Consider the following 17,355-nt stretch of genomic DNA (forward strand, 5'->3'; position numbering starts at 1 on the left):
CACTTGGATGTTACACATCCCAAATGTGGTTGTGGTTCGGATCTGGTCGGATTTCATGTGGTGTATCGCTGTTCAAGCTACAACCAACTAAACAGATTTTAATCGGATACGCCAGAAAAAATCAATTTTTTTGCTGCCTGCCTGTACAAGGGCCTGCAATGAAACTTTCAAAGATTTGATTTCATGAACCTCGCAAACTTTGCCAAATCCAGCAAGTAGGTCTTCCTCAGAAGGCTCGTTTTAGCAACCAGGGAACTCGCAAAGACTTTTCCAGACGGACTGATATAAACATGCACACCCTGACTTGTGCAAATCAGCCAATCAGATTAAAGCTTGTGATTGTGGAAGCGCTTGCCATTTTTGCATGCAATATAGATCAGACGGTACATACTGTAGGCAACTCCTCACCATGTGACAGAGCAGGTGAATCAGGTGTATGCTGTCACTGTCCTCTCTTTCAGTTCTGTAGAGACACACACACACACAGAGAAACACACACCCCTGTGAGGCCGCTGGCAGTGCGCTCGGGTTGGATTAACCGCAGGATTTGTTCCCTGTAGCTGAAGTCAAATAGAGGAAACTCTCCTACATACGCTTTTAATTAGAATCATCTTCTTACACGGCTCAGAGACAAATCGGCTTATTCACTAATAACCCACACACAGACAAAGAGCATTAAGTAATATCACACCCAAAACGTTAATATTGACATTTTAAACATAATACACTCTTAAAAAACTAGAGGTTACAAAAGGGGGTTGGTTTTCACAGTGATGCCTTAGAAGAAGAATTTTTGCTTCCCCAAAGAACCTTTCAGTGATCAGTTCTTAAAAGAACCATTTTTTTTTTTTAAAAATCTAAAGAATGTTTTTCCACTATAAAGAACAATTTGTGGAATGCAAAGGTTCCATGGAACTTGAAGGTTTTTTCTGGAACCACTGATGCTCATAAAGAACCTTTATTTGTAAGAGTGTAGAGCTAGAAATGTAATTTATATTTGTCCACCAAAGAAAATGGTCCCAAAAGAAGAAGTGGAGTGATAAAAAGTTAAAATCTGCACTCTCTAAAAGCCGTTTTTTTCCAAACAAATGAATGGAGCAGAACTAAATATCGGCAACAAAATCTCGCTCATTTATGCCACTTGAGCCTATCAACTCTTCCCTAACAGAGTTTTTTTCCATAACAGGTGAAATACAACATGTGGCCATTGTCTCTGCCGTATGACCCGTTGTGTGGGTTTGGTCGGTTCCTGTGGCTTTCAGACGGGAGAGCGCCTGCCATTCCAAACTCTCCTCTGGAACAACGCATTCCGTTTGAAGTGCTGATCCCTGCTTCACCTGTGAGATCAATACGCTCCCGTTCAAAGCCAGATCGGCTTCATACAGCACCAGATCTTTATTAATTTATAGAAACTTCTTGAAACTTTCTCTAAAGGGAAGCTGGGAAAACAACAGAGAAGGAAGAGAAAGCGAGAGAAGAGAGAGAGAGAAAAAAGAAGAAACCAGCATGGAGAGGGTGATTAACTCAGAGACGCCTTTGACGGACAGCGAGCTCGCATGATCGGCCTGCTGCCGCCCCGTGAAGACCTTAACAAGAATGAGTGAATTAAATGAGCGCGCATGTAAATGAGGAGCTGGAATGCATTTGAACCGGAACCAATTTGGGTTGGAATTTTGGATCAGAAAATTTGATCTGGGATGAAGCCTGCAGTGTCAAAAATGGATAACATTACCTTAGTTTATATTTAATTCTTAGGGACATTATTTGCATCATGCACTCTTAAAAATAAGTGTTCTTTATTGGCATAGATGATTCCATGAAGAATTGTTCCATTACACAAAAGGTTCTTTATAGTGGAAAAAGGTTCTTTAGATTATTCAAATGTTCTTCACACTAAGAAAAAAATGGTTCTTTTAAGAACTGTTCATTGGAATGTTCTTGGGGAACCAAAATGGTTCTTATATGGCATTGCTGTGAAAACTCCATTTTGGAACCATTATGATTTGCAGGGTCATTTTTACTTTTATATTGGGATGGCAAATTTAGATTTTTTTATTTTAAATAGGCCAATTCCTCCATGTTAACACAGACAGAAACTGTTTTACACATGCACATGATGTAATTTTAGCATGTATAGATGATAATCTGAGTTTTTGCCATTCTAATGGGAATCCGTCTATGTTTTTTCCATCAGCCGGGATCAAATTCCCAGCTGAATTATCTACTGTTTGGTTGGTAATTCACCATGGAACAGTAATTGAATTTCTGCCCGAATGGCCATCTTCCAGTTTACATGGAGGAATTGGCCCAAAAGTCATTTTAAATGACTTTTTTGACCACTACTAAACGCCATAGGGCTGCTCTCTGACATTTTTGCAGGTAATGAGCATTTGGGAATTTAAATAGGCCCTAAATTATTATTCCTGTATGGAGTCACTCTTGAAACCATTGGTTGACCGTGAAAACCAAGAAACATGGATGACATGCAGATTTTACAGACATCACCCTAACAAACAAGCACAATCTGAATAGTGCTTTTTAATATAATAATATAGAAACCTAGAATATTATGAAATAGACTGAATGTTTGAAAATATTTTTCTTCCCTATATGTTACATTACCATTCAAAAGTTTTGTCAGTTCAATGTTTGTTTTTTGAATGCTATTATTCAGCGAGGATGCATTTAATTGATCAAAAGTGACAGTAAAGACATTTATAATGGTACAAAAGATTTCTATTTCAAATAAATAATTTTTAATTTTCTATTAAATTGAAGAATCCTAAAAAAAATGCATCACAGTTTCCACAAAAATATGAAGCAGCACAACTATTTTCAACATTGATAATAATCAGAAATGTTTCTTGAGCAGCAAATCATCATATCAGAATGATTTCTGAAGGATCATGTGACACTGAAGACTGGAGTAATGATGCTGAAAATTCAGCTTTGATCACAGGAATAAATTACATTTAAAATATATCCAAACAGATAACAGTCATTTTAAATTGTAATAATATTTCACAATATTACTGTCGTCACAGTATTCTGATCAAATAAATGCAGCCTTGGTGAGCAGAAGAGATGCATTTCAAAAACCTTCAAAAATGTTACTGACTCAAAACTTTTGAATGGTGGTGTGGTTATATGACACATTTTTTGTCACTTTCACAGGTATTCTTGCCCCAGGCCCAGGCTAAGTGATTAGTCCACCCAAAAATTATAATGCTTTTCATAATTGACTCACCATTCACGTCATTCCAAAATTTTCTGACTTTATATTTTTTGTCCATACAATGAAAGCCAATGCTATTTGGTTCCATTCTTCAAAATGTCTTGTTTTGTGTGATGCAGAAGAAAGAAAGTCAAACAGGATGGGGAAAGTTTCTCTCCAATTTCAAATTTCTGACCCTAATTTTAAAAGCTGTGATTTTATTGCCTAATTTGGAAACGTTTCAACGCCTCTGTGAATGTCTGAGTGCGTTTGTGAGAGAGAAAAGTCTAACTGTGAAGGAGAGAGAGAGAGAAACCCGTGTGCAGCGCTGGAGATCTTCATTTCTTTGTTGTCAGATTTGATGATTTTAGAGAAATTACCATCCCTGCATTCAAAGGAAATCTACCTCACACTTCCATGGCCTGCGGCACGGAGGGAAATAGAAGGTTTATATTTATTTTTAATTATATCAGTTTATCAGGAGGCGTAACATCAGAGCCACATCTGATTTTATCTCTTCTCTTTCACACCTGAGGGAATATTAATACAAACAGCCATTCCGGCTCTGATCGTTGCCTCACACACTCTCACACACACGCCGACACTTTTATGATACCATTTCATCATCCCTGTCGTTCTCGCAAATAAAAACAAACCACAAGATCTGTGTTTATATTCCGAGCTTATAAAGCACACCGATGTAAACAAAACAGCACACAGCGTGAACACACACCTCAAGACAGAATGGCTGTGTGTGTGTCCACAGGAAAGACAAACCACACGTGAGATCTCTTTAATGTCTCACTTGTTGCTCATGAGATTTTATGGAGAGCAAATTGAGACTTGAAATTGAAATCTCTTGCTTCTCAGATGTTTCTCCTAACAGACTGAAATTGTTGAAATATAGTAAGGTATACAGCTATAAAACATAAAATGGAAAATCTTGTGTTATTTAACTTGATGAGAAATGTTTGAGTGAATATCGAGCTTTGATTTTAGGGTTTAGAGCAAGTCTGAGACATTAGCTACATTTACATGGACACATTTTGTTTTAATCGGAATTAAATCATTCGGATTGATGAATCCGATCATAGTGTTTACACGAACGCTAAATAAAGTGATCAGGTCGATGTGGGCATTTATATGTCACAAGCTTCATATCGTATTTGATCTTTTGACATGCGCTCAAAAGATTCTTGTTTCTCGCTGCTGGCGCATATTAACCATCCTCCTACCATTGCTTCTTTACTTTGTTTAAAAAGCAGACTCAGACTTAAAGGGTTAGTTCACCCAAAAATGAAAATTCTGTCATTTATTAACGGCTCATGCCGTTCCACACCCGTAAGACCTTCGTTAATCTTCAGAACACAAATTGAGATATCTTTGTTGAAATCCGATGGCTCCGTGAGGCCTTCATAGGGAGCAATGACACTTCCTCTCTCAAGTTCCATAAAGGTACTAAAAACATATTTAAATCAGTTCATGTGAGTACAGTGGTTCAATATTAATATTATAAAGCGACGAGAATATTTTTGGAATATTTATTAAAAAAAAATTAATTATTTAGTAATGGTGATTTCAAAACACTGCTTCAGGAAGCTTCAGAGCGTATCGGTATCAGCGGTTCAGAGTGCCAGTCACGTGATTTCAGCAGTTTGGCGGTTTGACACATGATCCAAATCGTGATTCGATACACTGATTCATTTGTGCTCCGAAGCTTCCCGAAGCAGTGTTTTGAAATTGGCCATCACTAAATAAGTCATTATTTTGGTTTTTTTGGCGCACAAAAAATATTCTCGTGGCTTTATAATATTAATATTGAACCACTGTACTCACATGAACTGATTTAAATATGTTTTTAGTTCATTTATGGATTTTGAGAGAGGAAATGTCATCGCTGGCTATGCAGGCCTCACGGAGCCATCGGATTTCAACAAAAATATCTTAATTTGTGAAGATGAATGAAGGTCTTACGGGTGTGGCACGGCATGAGGGTGAGTAATTAATGACAGAATTTTCATTTTTGGGTGAACTAACCCTTTAACATTTATCCGTTTATCATGAAATCAAGTCGTAGTTGTGAGTTATAAAGTAAGAATTATGATAAAAGGTCGGAATTTCGTGTTATAAATTCAGAATTTCATGATATAAAGTCGCAATTTCGTGTTATAAAGTCAGAATTTTGTGATATAAAGTCGCAATTGCGAGTTATAAAGTACAAATTTAGTGATATAAAGTCGCAATTGCAAGTTATAAAGTCAGAATTTCGTCATATAAAGTCGCAATTGCGAGTTACAAAGTCAGAATTTTGTGACATAAAGTCACAATTCTGATATTATAACTCACAATTGTGACTTTATATTCATGCAACTGTGAGAAAAAAGTCAGAATTGAGAGATAAAAAGTCGCAATTAAATTTTTTTATTCCATGGCAGAAACAAGCTTCCATAGATCAATGAGGACTGCAATCAGTCCGTTTAAAATTTAATAAATACAAAAACTGTCCTAATTGAAATAAAACAAGTTTAATTTTTATAGTTTATATGTACTCTTTCTGTATTTCAACAATTTGAGTCTGCTAGGAGAAACATCTTAGACAAAGTTGATCCTTAAAATGAAACTTTAACTTGAAGTCTCCTGAGGTATGAAAGAGCAACCTCTTAGCAATAACACTTTCCTCTGGGTGCGTTTCAAGGTTTGTGCTGCTACATTCAGTATTCTGGATGTCCACAACACCCACAATCCCTTGCTGCAGAGGATCCCTGTGAAGACGATTTTCCCAGATGAGATGAAGGTGACCTCTGTGTCAAACGCTCTCTATCTCCAACCTCAATGTATCAAAATATCTTATGCACACAGACACAGTCTCTTTATGTCTGTTACAGCAGTGCATTCACATGCTAACAGTGTCTCATGGTTTCCTGCATTCACTCTCTCTCGCCACCTTCATCTCTGTGGCCACATTTCGCTTTTCCACAGCCAAAATATGTCATACTGTAAGTGACTGCTACACTGTAACCTGCCCACAAACAAACATGGCGTACTGAAATCTGTGTTTGAAAGTTCAATTCATATTAAGAGCATCTTTATGCCACCATGAGCTGCTTCTGAGTCAGACGTCAAATATATAAAAAATATAATTCAAAGCAATCCATTCACACATATGCAAATAAAATTATTATTTTTCTTTAGTTAGTCAAGGAAAATAAAGAGAGTGGAATTCATCAGGGTGCGCAATTCAGAATTGAATTGAGAATGTCTTTAAAAATGACAGTTCAGTTCCTGAATTTGAACTTAATAAGACATTAGGTAAAGCAAACAGGATGCATAATTGCTAATTGAAATTAAATATAATGAAGTATAATTAAAATGAATTTAATGAATTAAATGAAATTCATGTAAAAGTTTTTTTTTATTAGAAAACTAGAAAAGCTAAGTTTGTCAAAACAAACTTCAAATGGAGACCTGACAAAGCCTTGTTTGAAAGTTTAAAAGTCTTAATGTTTGAAGATTTACAGGGCTTATATTGCAGATAGCAAAATAATGACAAACAGAATGATAGAAAGATGGATGGATGGATAGAATGACAGACAGATAGAATGATAGAGCAATAAAATAAAACAATAGATAGATAGAGTGATAGGACGATAGATAGATAGATAGATAGATAGATACACAGACAGATAAAACGACAGAACGATAGAGCAATAGAACGATAGATAGATAGAATGACAGACAGACAGACAGATAGATAGAACAATAGATAGATAGAACAATAGAATGATAGACAGAAGGATAGAACGATAGATAGACCAATAGAGCAATAGAACGATAGATAGATATAGATAGCTAGATAGATAGAACGACAGACAGAGACAGACAGATAGATAGATAGACCAATAGAGCAATAGAACGATAGATAGATAGATAGCTAGATAGATAGAACGACAGACAGAGACAGACAGATAGATAGATAGAATGATAGAGCAATAGAATGATAGATAGAACGATAGATAGAACAATAGAATGATATAATGATAGATAGAACGATAGATAGATACACAGATAGATAGACAGATAGAACGATAGAGCAATAGATAGATAGATAGATAGATACACAGACAGAACGATAGAATGATAGAGCAATAGAACGATAGATAGATAGATAGATAGATAGATAGATAGAACGACAGACAGAGACAGACAGATAGATAGATAGAATAATAGAGCAATAGAACGATAGATAGAATGATAGATAGAACAATAGAATGATATGATAGATAGAACGATAGAACGATAGATAGATAGATAGATAGATACACAGACAGAACGATAGAACGATAGAGCAATAGAACAATAGATAGATAGATAGATAGATAGAACGACAGACAGACAGAGACAGATAGATAGAATGATAGAGCAATAGAACGATAGATAGAATGATAGAATGATAGAATGATAGATAGAATGATAGAATGATAGAGAGATAGATAGAGCGATACACAGATAGATAGACAGATAGACAGATAGAACGATAGAGCAATAGAACGATAGAACGATAGAAAGATAGATAGCAATCGAACAACAGATAGAATGATAGAACAACAGATAGATAGATAGATAGATAGATAGATAGATACAAAGACAGATTGAACGACAGAACGATAGACAGAACGATAGACAGACAGACAGACAGACAGACAGACAGACAGATAGATAGATAGATAGATAGATAGATAGATAGATAGATAGATAGATAGACAGGCAGACAAACCTATTTTACCTTAACATGCACATCCTCTAGTCTCAGACACAATTATGAAAAAGAGAGTGTGATAAATGTGAAAGTGATTGTGTAAAACAATAATGTGAACAATAACAGACAGATGAGAAAACTGTAAAGCTGATAAAGGGAGCGGAGGCCACGGGGTGGAGAAAAGCAGGAGGAGAGAGAACAAGTGTGTGTGTGTGGAGCTGCATTGAGATTCTTGGCCTGTATCTGTTGGCAGTGGGGTGTGAGCTGAGATCTGCTGCATAATTGTGAAACCACAGGGACTGCAGCTCTGACCAGCCTGTCAAAACATCATGACAATCGTCCCTCACCGCACAGCAGACAGGCCAGAGAGAGAGAGAGAGAGAGAGAGAGAGAGAGAGACAGGGAGAGGGTGTCAGCGTTTTGACTGATATACCAGCTGAGAAGTTATAATTACGATCTCTATCTGACATTTGTAATCTAGGCGCGCACACACACACACACACACACACACACACACACACACATAGATCATGTGGACTGTGGTTCTTGGGGAGCTTGTGGTGGTGTGCTGGTCTGTACGGGAGTGCTTTAGCCGCTAGGCTGGGTAGAGATTCCACTCCGCTGCGTTTTGAGGCTAATTAGTTTGGATATTAACGGGACGAAACCCCAAGCAGCTTCTAAATGTCACCCGCTCTCCCCACAGACACAAACACACGCCGGTTCACGCTCTTTGCCCCGTTCCACCGCCCCCCAGAAAAGTGCCGCGGGGAAAACCAAGAAAAAGCCAAGAAGCGTCTGCGCCGGGTCACGGCGACGTGCGGAATAGCAAACCCGTGTCACTGCGCTCGGCATACTGGGAGGACTGGTGTGAGCGGAGGACTGGATTTTTCGCTAAGCACGCATAAATGTAATTGATTTCTCAAATATACATACTTTGCTGCCACAAATGCTGCCACATATTATTGTGAGTTTGTGCTAAATACAGTGTAATCAGACTTTAACCATAAAAAAATGCTATAACATTGTAAACCCGAATAAGTTGGCAAAACTCAAAAAATTGAGTCAATGTGATTGCCTCAAAATGTTTAAGTTAAGAAAATTTAAAATTTAAGAAAGCAAAATTTTTATTTGTTGTACTCAAACATTTAATTGTTCTTAACTTGAAATGTTTGAGTACAATAATTCATACATTTAACTTAAAATTTTCATGTAACCTCAATGTCAACATTTTTATTAGTGTAAACTTAGCTAGCTATAACAAGCTAATTATTAAAATGCTAACTAGCTAATTTGCTAACATGTTAACAATGGCATGGAAAAACACTTGCTGAATTAGTAGCAATGTAAAGCATTTAACATACTTGTTCTCAAACCAAGCCGCATGCACCACTTGTCACCATGATTGTAACTCTCCAAAAACCCAAATTAACAGAAACTCTTCTAAATTAGCATAACAAAACATTAATCACTAAAAAATCTCCCATTTAACATTAATCTTGAACAAAAAACATTATATAACACTTAATTTTAGCATTTACTCTCCTTTTCGAGTGTAATGGGCAAAGCATGCTGGGAAATAGAAATCTCAGCCCAGTTTCAGTTAAAGTTAAGTTAATCTAAATTAAAAGATTAAAGTATATGAAACTCAAAACAATGAAACAGTTCAGGGCACTTAAAATATATCTTTTCTGTGAACTTGAAGTTAAAACAAAGTGCTAAATACTTATAAAAGATAATCTGACTGAACTAATTTGTCTAATTTAAGTTTGTCCTACTCAAACCAATTAAAGGATTAGTTTACTTTTAAATAAAAATTAGCCCAAGCTTTACTCACCCTCAAGCCATCCTAGGTGTATATGTCTTTCTGATGAAAATAATCGAAGAAATATTAATAAATATCCTGACACTTTATAATGGCAGTGAACGGGACCCACGAGTATGAGCTGAAGAAAGTGCTTCCATATACATCCATTCATCATAAACGTACTCCACACGGCTCTGGGGGGTTAATAAAGGCCTTCTGAAATGAAGCGATGCGTTTGTATAAAAAATATCCATATTTAAACAAGTTATGAAGTCAAATATCTAGATTCTGCCAGACCACCATCCGTATTCAAATTACGCAAAAACGGAACTGGCGCCGCGTTAGTTCCGTAAGTTGAATAGGAAAGGCGTAGGACATACAGCGCAAGCTTTTTGAAGAATATGGAAGGCGGTCTGGCGGAAGCAATTGCAAGGTGAACATTTGTGTTTATAATGCATATACATTTTACATTTTTTTTTAGAAAATGATCGAACGTTTCGCTAGATAAGACCCTTATTCCTCGTCTGGTGTCGTTTAAAGCCCTTTGAAGCTGCACTGTCATTTTGGGGTCCGTTGAAGTCCACTATAAGGAGAATAATCCTGGAATGTTTTCATCAAAAACCTTAATTTCTTTTCGACTGAAGAAAGAAGGACATGAACATCTTGGATGACATGAGGGTGAGTAAAAATTTTAATTTGAAAGTGAACTAATCCTTTAATTATTTTGAGCCTTAGGGGTTTGTCACAACATCTTGAGGGCCCAGAAAACACTTCAAAATGCTAAATAAAAATAAAAAAATTATAAAATGACAAAAGAACACAAGATTACTAAAAGTAAAATGTATAAAAATTGAAATATATTATTAATTTTATTAAAAATTATTATTAAACAAATGAATAATAAATAATTGTTAATTTTTTAAAAATATTATTTTCATGAATTTCTAATGTAGCTAATTCAAAATATTTAAAATACTTTAATAGTGTATAAATAATACTAACACTGCAAGTCACACTTAAAATGTCTGAAAGTCACAATATCAATCCTTAAAAAATTATACGCATAATACAATATTCCTTAATATAAAGAAAAAAAAGCACACAGTTTTCAAGCAAAATATTTCACAAAATGGAGTTTGTTAGGTTTTAAATGATAAACAATACACACACTATTAAAACACAAAAGGTTTCTGGCTGCCAAATGGTGCCTGAGGTTTTGCCAAATACGACCAACTACTGTATACACTACTACTAAAATCAAAAGAAAATGACTGGTTAATAGGAATATTATTAAAGCCCCGTAAAAAACCAAACACTAAAATCTGACCGGCTGATAGGAAATGTTTGTCCAGGACTAATAAAAACAACATATTATTATGAAATCATCATCATCTTCATACATGCACTAAAAATGATCTCGAGAAGAGTTGGAAAAGTGGCTCAGAAAAGTGAAATTAGTTCTGAGAAAAGCTCCTGCAGCGTTTGAGCACTGATGACACTTGCTTTGATATTTGGTTATCTAATGCATTGATATACAATTTCTTTTTTTTTTTTTATAAAATCACAGCTGTTTTTAACTAAAAACATCTACATTTTGGCATGAGCATGAAAAGCTCTGAAGTTTAACAACAGCGAGTGAAGCAGCTCCAACTGAGACGTTCCTCTACCATGTGCTGTATTAAGCATAGATGGTTATGAAGGCAGATGCCCTACGAACAGAAGTGTGTGTGTGTGTGTGTGTGTGTGTTAGAGGGTGGGGGAAGAAAGCGAGAGACAGTGAAAGAGAGAGCAGGGTAGAACCTTGCCTCAAGCAAAAGCCACTGAACAGTTAAGAACTTCCTGTTTCACTTCAGGCTACGAAGAAAACGCTAACCACACATGATGGAATGATGGCCTTTCATCCGTCCGAAGAAAAGAGGGAGAGAAAGAGGGAGCCGGTGGAAGAGAGATGTTCTAAGACAGATCCTATTTTCTTGCTGTCTGTGTCAATTAGTCCGGTGCCTTTGTGTTAAGCACAGGTAACCGTTTAAACACCTCAGCGCAGCGTTTGGACTCAATCTGTCCGGCTCGCTTTGGGTGGTTTGAGAGAGAACCGCGAAGAACAAAAGGAATATGCACACGTGTCGGATCGCCACAGCGCCGTGGCTGATCATAGACGTTTGGATGACTGGATGCGGTCAGGTTTTGGTTAGACTCAGGCTGTCTTATTCTACTCTCTAGTTCTCTATGAAGTGAAACAGTATATTATGAACAAATTCAGGAACAAGGGCTTTGATTCATGAATCAATTACCCACTACAACATATGTAATTTATTCCTGTGATCAAAGCTGAATTTTCAGCATCATTACTCCAGTTTTCAGTGTCACATGATCCTTCAGAAATCATTCTAATATTCTGATTTGCTGCTCAAGAAACATTTCTTATATTATCAATGTTGGAAATAAATCTTTTGTAACATTATACATGTCTTTACTGTCACTTTTAATCGATTTACTGCATCCTTACCAAATAAAAGTATTCATTTCTTTAAAAAACAAAAACTCACTGACCCCAAACTTTTGAAAGGTAGTGTAACTACGTCACTAGCAAACTTATATTTCAACATACATAAATGCACATAGATAAAAATAAAAAGCTTTTTAATCTTCCTCTAAAACATCTGTATAAAATAGGAGGAGAAATGCAGGATGTTTATAAATCACAAAAAAAAGATACACTCCAAAATATATTGGGTTAAAAACAACTCAAGTTGGGTTAAATACGGACAAACCCCGCAATTAGGTTGTTTTAACCCAGCAGTTGGGTTAAATGTTTGACCCAACCTGCTGGGTAGTTTTATTTAACTCAACTATTGATTAAAAATTACTATATGGCTTGCTTAAAATGAACCAAATAGATTGGAAATTAAAAATCAGACACATAATCACTAGAGGCAACAGTAATAATCAAAAGGCGAACATTTATTAATAAGCAATTTAATAAATGTTTATAATTAAATTATTATTTATTAAACAGATTAATAAATGTTAATTTACAACCCATTTTGGGGTTATTTTAAGTGAGCAATATAGTAATTTTTAAGCAATAGTCGACTTAAATAAAAACATTTACCAAACATTTAACCCAATCACAGGCTCAAAACAACCCAATCGCTGGGTCTGTCCATATTTAACCCAACTTGGGTTGTTTTTAACCCAGCATTTTTTAGAGTGTAGTTATACACAAAATTTCTTTTGAAGATAGCAAATCTTGTTTTCTTAAAGAGACCTAAAATTAAAATTGTCATCATTTATTCACCCTTTGTTCCAAACACATATCTTTCTCAGGCTAAACAAAACAATTTGATGAGTTTCCCATGCAATTACAATAAATAGGAACAGAAGCTTTCATGCTTCAAAAAGAACACAAGCACCATACATGTGTAGTTCCATACAACTTAAATATTATGAGAAGACTTTATGTGGCAAAAACATTGCAACTACTGCATGAGTCATTTAGACCACTTTTAAGATTCTTTTATGGTTCTTTTGCATCTTTTTTGATGTCTGAAAGCTCAATTTCCCATTCAGTGTAAGTGCATGGAAAAAAGGATGTAAAATAGCCTTTATATGTTCCCCTTTGGTGTTTTGCAGAAGAAAGAAAGTCAAATAATTTAGAATGACATGAGAGCAAGTAAATAGTGACTAAATGTTCATTTTGGGGTGAACTATTGCTTTAATTTAGCATTAAACAGCCATGAAGGGCCTCATGTTTTAAGCAGTCGTGTAATACGTGTGTTTGTCTGAACGGCCAGCAGCTGATATCTGAATCCAGACCCTACGATAGCTGTTCACTCTAATTTCAGAAGCTAAATGTTTAGCTATTAGCGAAGCACTTTGATGTGTCAAACAGGTTAACAGGTACATTTTCTGCTTCATGAAACAGTGTTTTAAAATGCACACACGCAGTGGTTTAAGGCAGATGCTTAGAAGTGCAAATTGGCCATGTCTGTGGGCTCTGATCAGCGGATTGTGCGTGTGAGTGTGTTTGCCGTGTATTTCCCAGTGATGCTGTGACAGGGGTTTTACACGACGCCTCGAACCCGGCTCAGGGACGAGTTTCAGGCACTACATGCAACCTCTGCCTCGCTCTCTTCTTCTTTACCTAATTCGCTCTTTCCTCCAGCTTTCTCTTTCTCTTTATTTTGAAGACCACTCAGCGATAACCATGGAGACCATGAGAACACCTGCCACTGTATCCACGGAGATCATATAACCATAGAGACACTGAATTTTGGGTCAGGTGGGTTAAGCAATGCAAAAACTAGTAGGCTACATTTTATTTTACTTGTACAAAACTCGATTCCATGATGCCAATGTGTTGCTTTGTGGTTCCCAAGGTGTTCTGAATGTTATGTTGCTATGCAGTTGCAAAGGTGTTTTGAGTGGTTGCCTGGGTGTTGCTATCCAGTTGCTAAGGTGTTCTGAGGGTTATATAGTATGGTGCTATATGGTTGTAAAGGTGTTCTGATGGGTTGCCAGGGTGTTGCTATGCAGTACCTAAGGTGTTCTAAGGGTTATATTGTATTTCTATGTGCTTGCGTTGGTGTTCTGAGAGGTTGCCAGTGTGTTACTCTGCAGTAACTAAGGTGTTCTAAGGGTTATATTGTATTTTGCCATGGTGTTCTGAGTGGTTGCCAGGGTGTTTCTATGCAGTTGCTAATGTGTTTTCAGTGTTAAACAGTAAGGTGCTATATGGTTGCAAAGGTGTTCTGATGGGTTGCCAGGGTGTTGCTATGCAGTAGCTAAGGTGTTCTGATGGTTATACTGTATTTCTTTGTGCTTACCATGGTATTCTGAGTGGTTGCCAAGGTGTGGCTATGCAGTAGCTAAAGTGTTCTGAGGGTTAATTTGTATGTCGCTATGTGGTTGCCAGGGTGTTGCTATACAGTTGCTAATGTGTTTTCAGTGTTAATAGTGCTATATAGTTGCAAAGGTTTTCTGAGTGGTCGCCAGGGTGTTACTATGCAATTGCTAATGTGTTTTCAGCATTATATATTATGATGCTATATGGTTGCAAAGGTGTTCTGATGGGTTTCCAGGGTGTTGCTATGCAGTAGCTAAGGTGTTCTGAGGGTTAATTTGTATGTCGCTATGTGGTTGCCAGGGTGTTGCTATACAGTTGCTAATGTGTTTTCAGTGTTAATGGTGCTATATAGTTGCAAAGGTTTTCTGAGTGGTTGCCAAGCTGTTACTATGCAGTTGCTAATGTGTTTTCAGCGTTATATAGTATGATGCTATATGGTTGCAAAGGTGTTCTGATGGATTTCCAGGGTGTTGCTATACAGTAGCTAAGGTGTTCTGAGGGTTCATTTGTATATCGCTATGTGGTTGCCAGGGTGTTGCTATGCAGTTGCTAATGTGTTTTCAGTGTTATATAGTATGTTGCTAATGTAGTTGCTAAGATGTACTGAGTGTTATATACTGTAGTATGTTGTCATGCTGTTGTCAAGGTGTCTTGAGTGGTTACCAGTGTGTTGCTATGCGGTTGCTATGGTGTTCTGGGTTGTTACCTAAAGTCTCTATGATGTGGCTCTGGTCTATGGTATATTTTCACATGTTTTATCGTCTACCAGCTGAAAACAAAAAACAATATCACATCCACAACAAGCTGCACAACTTGAGGCAATCATTCATGTTTGTATCACAAGCAAAGCTTAAAGTCAAATTGAATCATTATTTACTTTCTTTATACATGTTCCAGATTTTATTCCATACCTCTTATTTCAAAGAGAAGAATAGTTTGTATTTGTAAACTTAAATCAAAATATAATAAATTGCTCTACTTCTGAATCAACTTCAGTTAGGTCTTTTACCACTTCACTCAGAAAACAGGCATAAAATTGGTCCCAAATGGCAATTCATGGGGTTCTCATAAACAAGTCTAAAGGCCTATGAACGACACCACAGCTATCAGATACAGTTTGTCAGTGGGCAGGTCTAAGTGAGGCCCCTCCCTCTCAGCCTACAGTAAACTGGTGGGCGTGTCCACACAAGGCTCAGACGCCTCCCTCTTCCTGACAGCAGTGTCAGGCTTCATTATGTGGTTTTTTGGTGTGGTGGCGAATCCTCCCACTCGACACACACAATCGCCCACAGACAGGGTGAGCGTGTTGTATGTGTGTGTGATGTCAGTGCCACAGGCGACTACTGCTCATGGGCCAATCTACCCAACCTGTCACTCTACATCTGTCTCCCACACACACGCGCACAGGAATTCTGCCTGAAGCATCTGGGTGGACACATGGAAAGTGGATTTCTGTACAGCACTTAGTAATATTAACAGACTCAAGATGGGTTGTGTGTGTTTTTGGGGGTGCATCCGAATTGTGATGAATTAGCTGTATAAGCTAAATGTATATGTGTGTGAGTATTTCACTTACCTGCTTCATTTAAAGCTGAAATGTGTCATTTTTTGCTGTTAAATACTTTGATTTATCCCAGGTTAATGCAGAGTCTGTCCCAACTAAATTTGACGCCGAACTATCTGTTTTGCCTATGAATGGCAGAGAGAAGTTCCTGCAAACATGATTGAAAACAGTAACGTTAGTTTTACAATTCCGTTTAGTGATACTAAATGACACACTTCTGATTTAAATACATTTACATTTGCTTCTTAAAGCAATAGAGACCTAAAATCAACAAATGAACTCTCTCTATATACAGATCAATATATTTGATTAAACCCAAGGTTTTTAGGATCAGGGTAGTAAAATATGATCTCCTCACACTTAAACATTGCTGTGAACAACACATTGTCAGTGCTTAAGTAAAAGTATAAAAAAAATTTAAGTATTAATTTTATTTATTTATTTATTTATTTATTTACAAAATATAGATATATAAACATTAGTAGTAATATGAGAAATACATTTAAAATATTCTCAAAATAGATGTTCAATTTGGCCAATAAACTAAGGATTTAATTAAATGAAAATAGAATTAGAAGTATTAAAATATTTATAAAAATATAGATGGATATGAATATATAAAAAAAATATAAAAATAAACTAATGTGTTTAAGCATTCTTTTAAATAAACTAATGATTCAATAAAATGTGTATTAAAATATTTCTAACTGTATAGATAAATATTTGTAAAATATGAAGGTATAAAATAATTAAAAATAAACTAAGCACATACATTTAAAAATAATTTAAAAAGTGTTTTATTTAAAAAAAATTGTTTTAAATATATATTATTTTGTCTGGCCAGTAAACTAAGGATTCAATAAAATGCATTAAATATATTTCAGAACTATATATAAATCATTGTAAAATATAAATATAAAAAATAAACTAATAAATACAAAAAAAAAAAAATCTAAAAAGTGTTGTACTTGAAAAACTATATTATTTTTTCTAGCCAATAAACTAAGGATTCAAAATCATTAAAATAATTAAATATATTTCAAAAATATAGATATTTTAAAAATATTAATATATAAAAAAATAAACTAATTAAAACATTTAAAAAGTGTTGTAATTTAAAAAGTATTCTTTTTAAAAAATATATTCTTTTTCTAGCCAATAAACTAAGGAT

At 35.8% G+C, this 17,355-nt stretch overlaps 1 protein-coding gene across 17 annotated transcripts in view; it reads right to left on the reverse strand.

Moving 5' to 3' along the window:
• tfap2d (transcription factor AP-2 delta (activating enhancer binding protein 2 delta)) overlaps positions 1-17,355 on the reverse strand; it is a 113,645-nt gene that overhangs the window by 51,515 nt on the left and 44,775 nt on the right. For 14 of the 17 annotated variants that reach the window (XM_048207751.1, XM_048207747.1, XM_048207752.1 and 11 more), the window contains 2 exons: positions 16,197-16,332; positions 409-463 (listed from right to left, as the gene is read on the reverse strand). The exons of 1 other annotated variant lie outside the window; for it this stretch is intronic. The gene's annotated coding sequence lies outside the window, so the exon portion shown is untranslated. The remainder of the gene's footprint in view (positions 1-408; positions 464-16,196; positions 16,333-17,355) is intronic. 2 more of the 17 variants (XM_048207749.1, XM_048207750.1) reach the window with 2 other exon arrangements.

Source organism: Megalobrama amblycephala, linkage group LG11 (assembly GCF_018812025.1).
Source record: "Megalobrama amblycephala isolate DHTTF-2021 linkage group LG11, ASM1881202v1, whole genome shotgun sequence".
In the NCBI taxonomy this organism is placed as follows: domain Eukaryota; kingdom Metazoa; phylum Chordata; class Actinopteri; order Cypriniformes; family Xenocyprididae; genus Megalobrama; species Megalobrama amblycephala.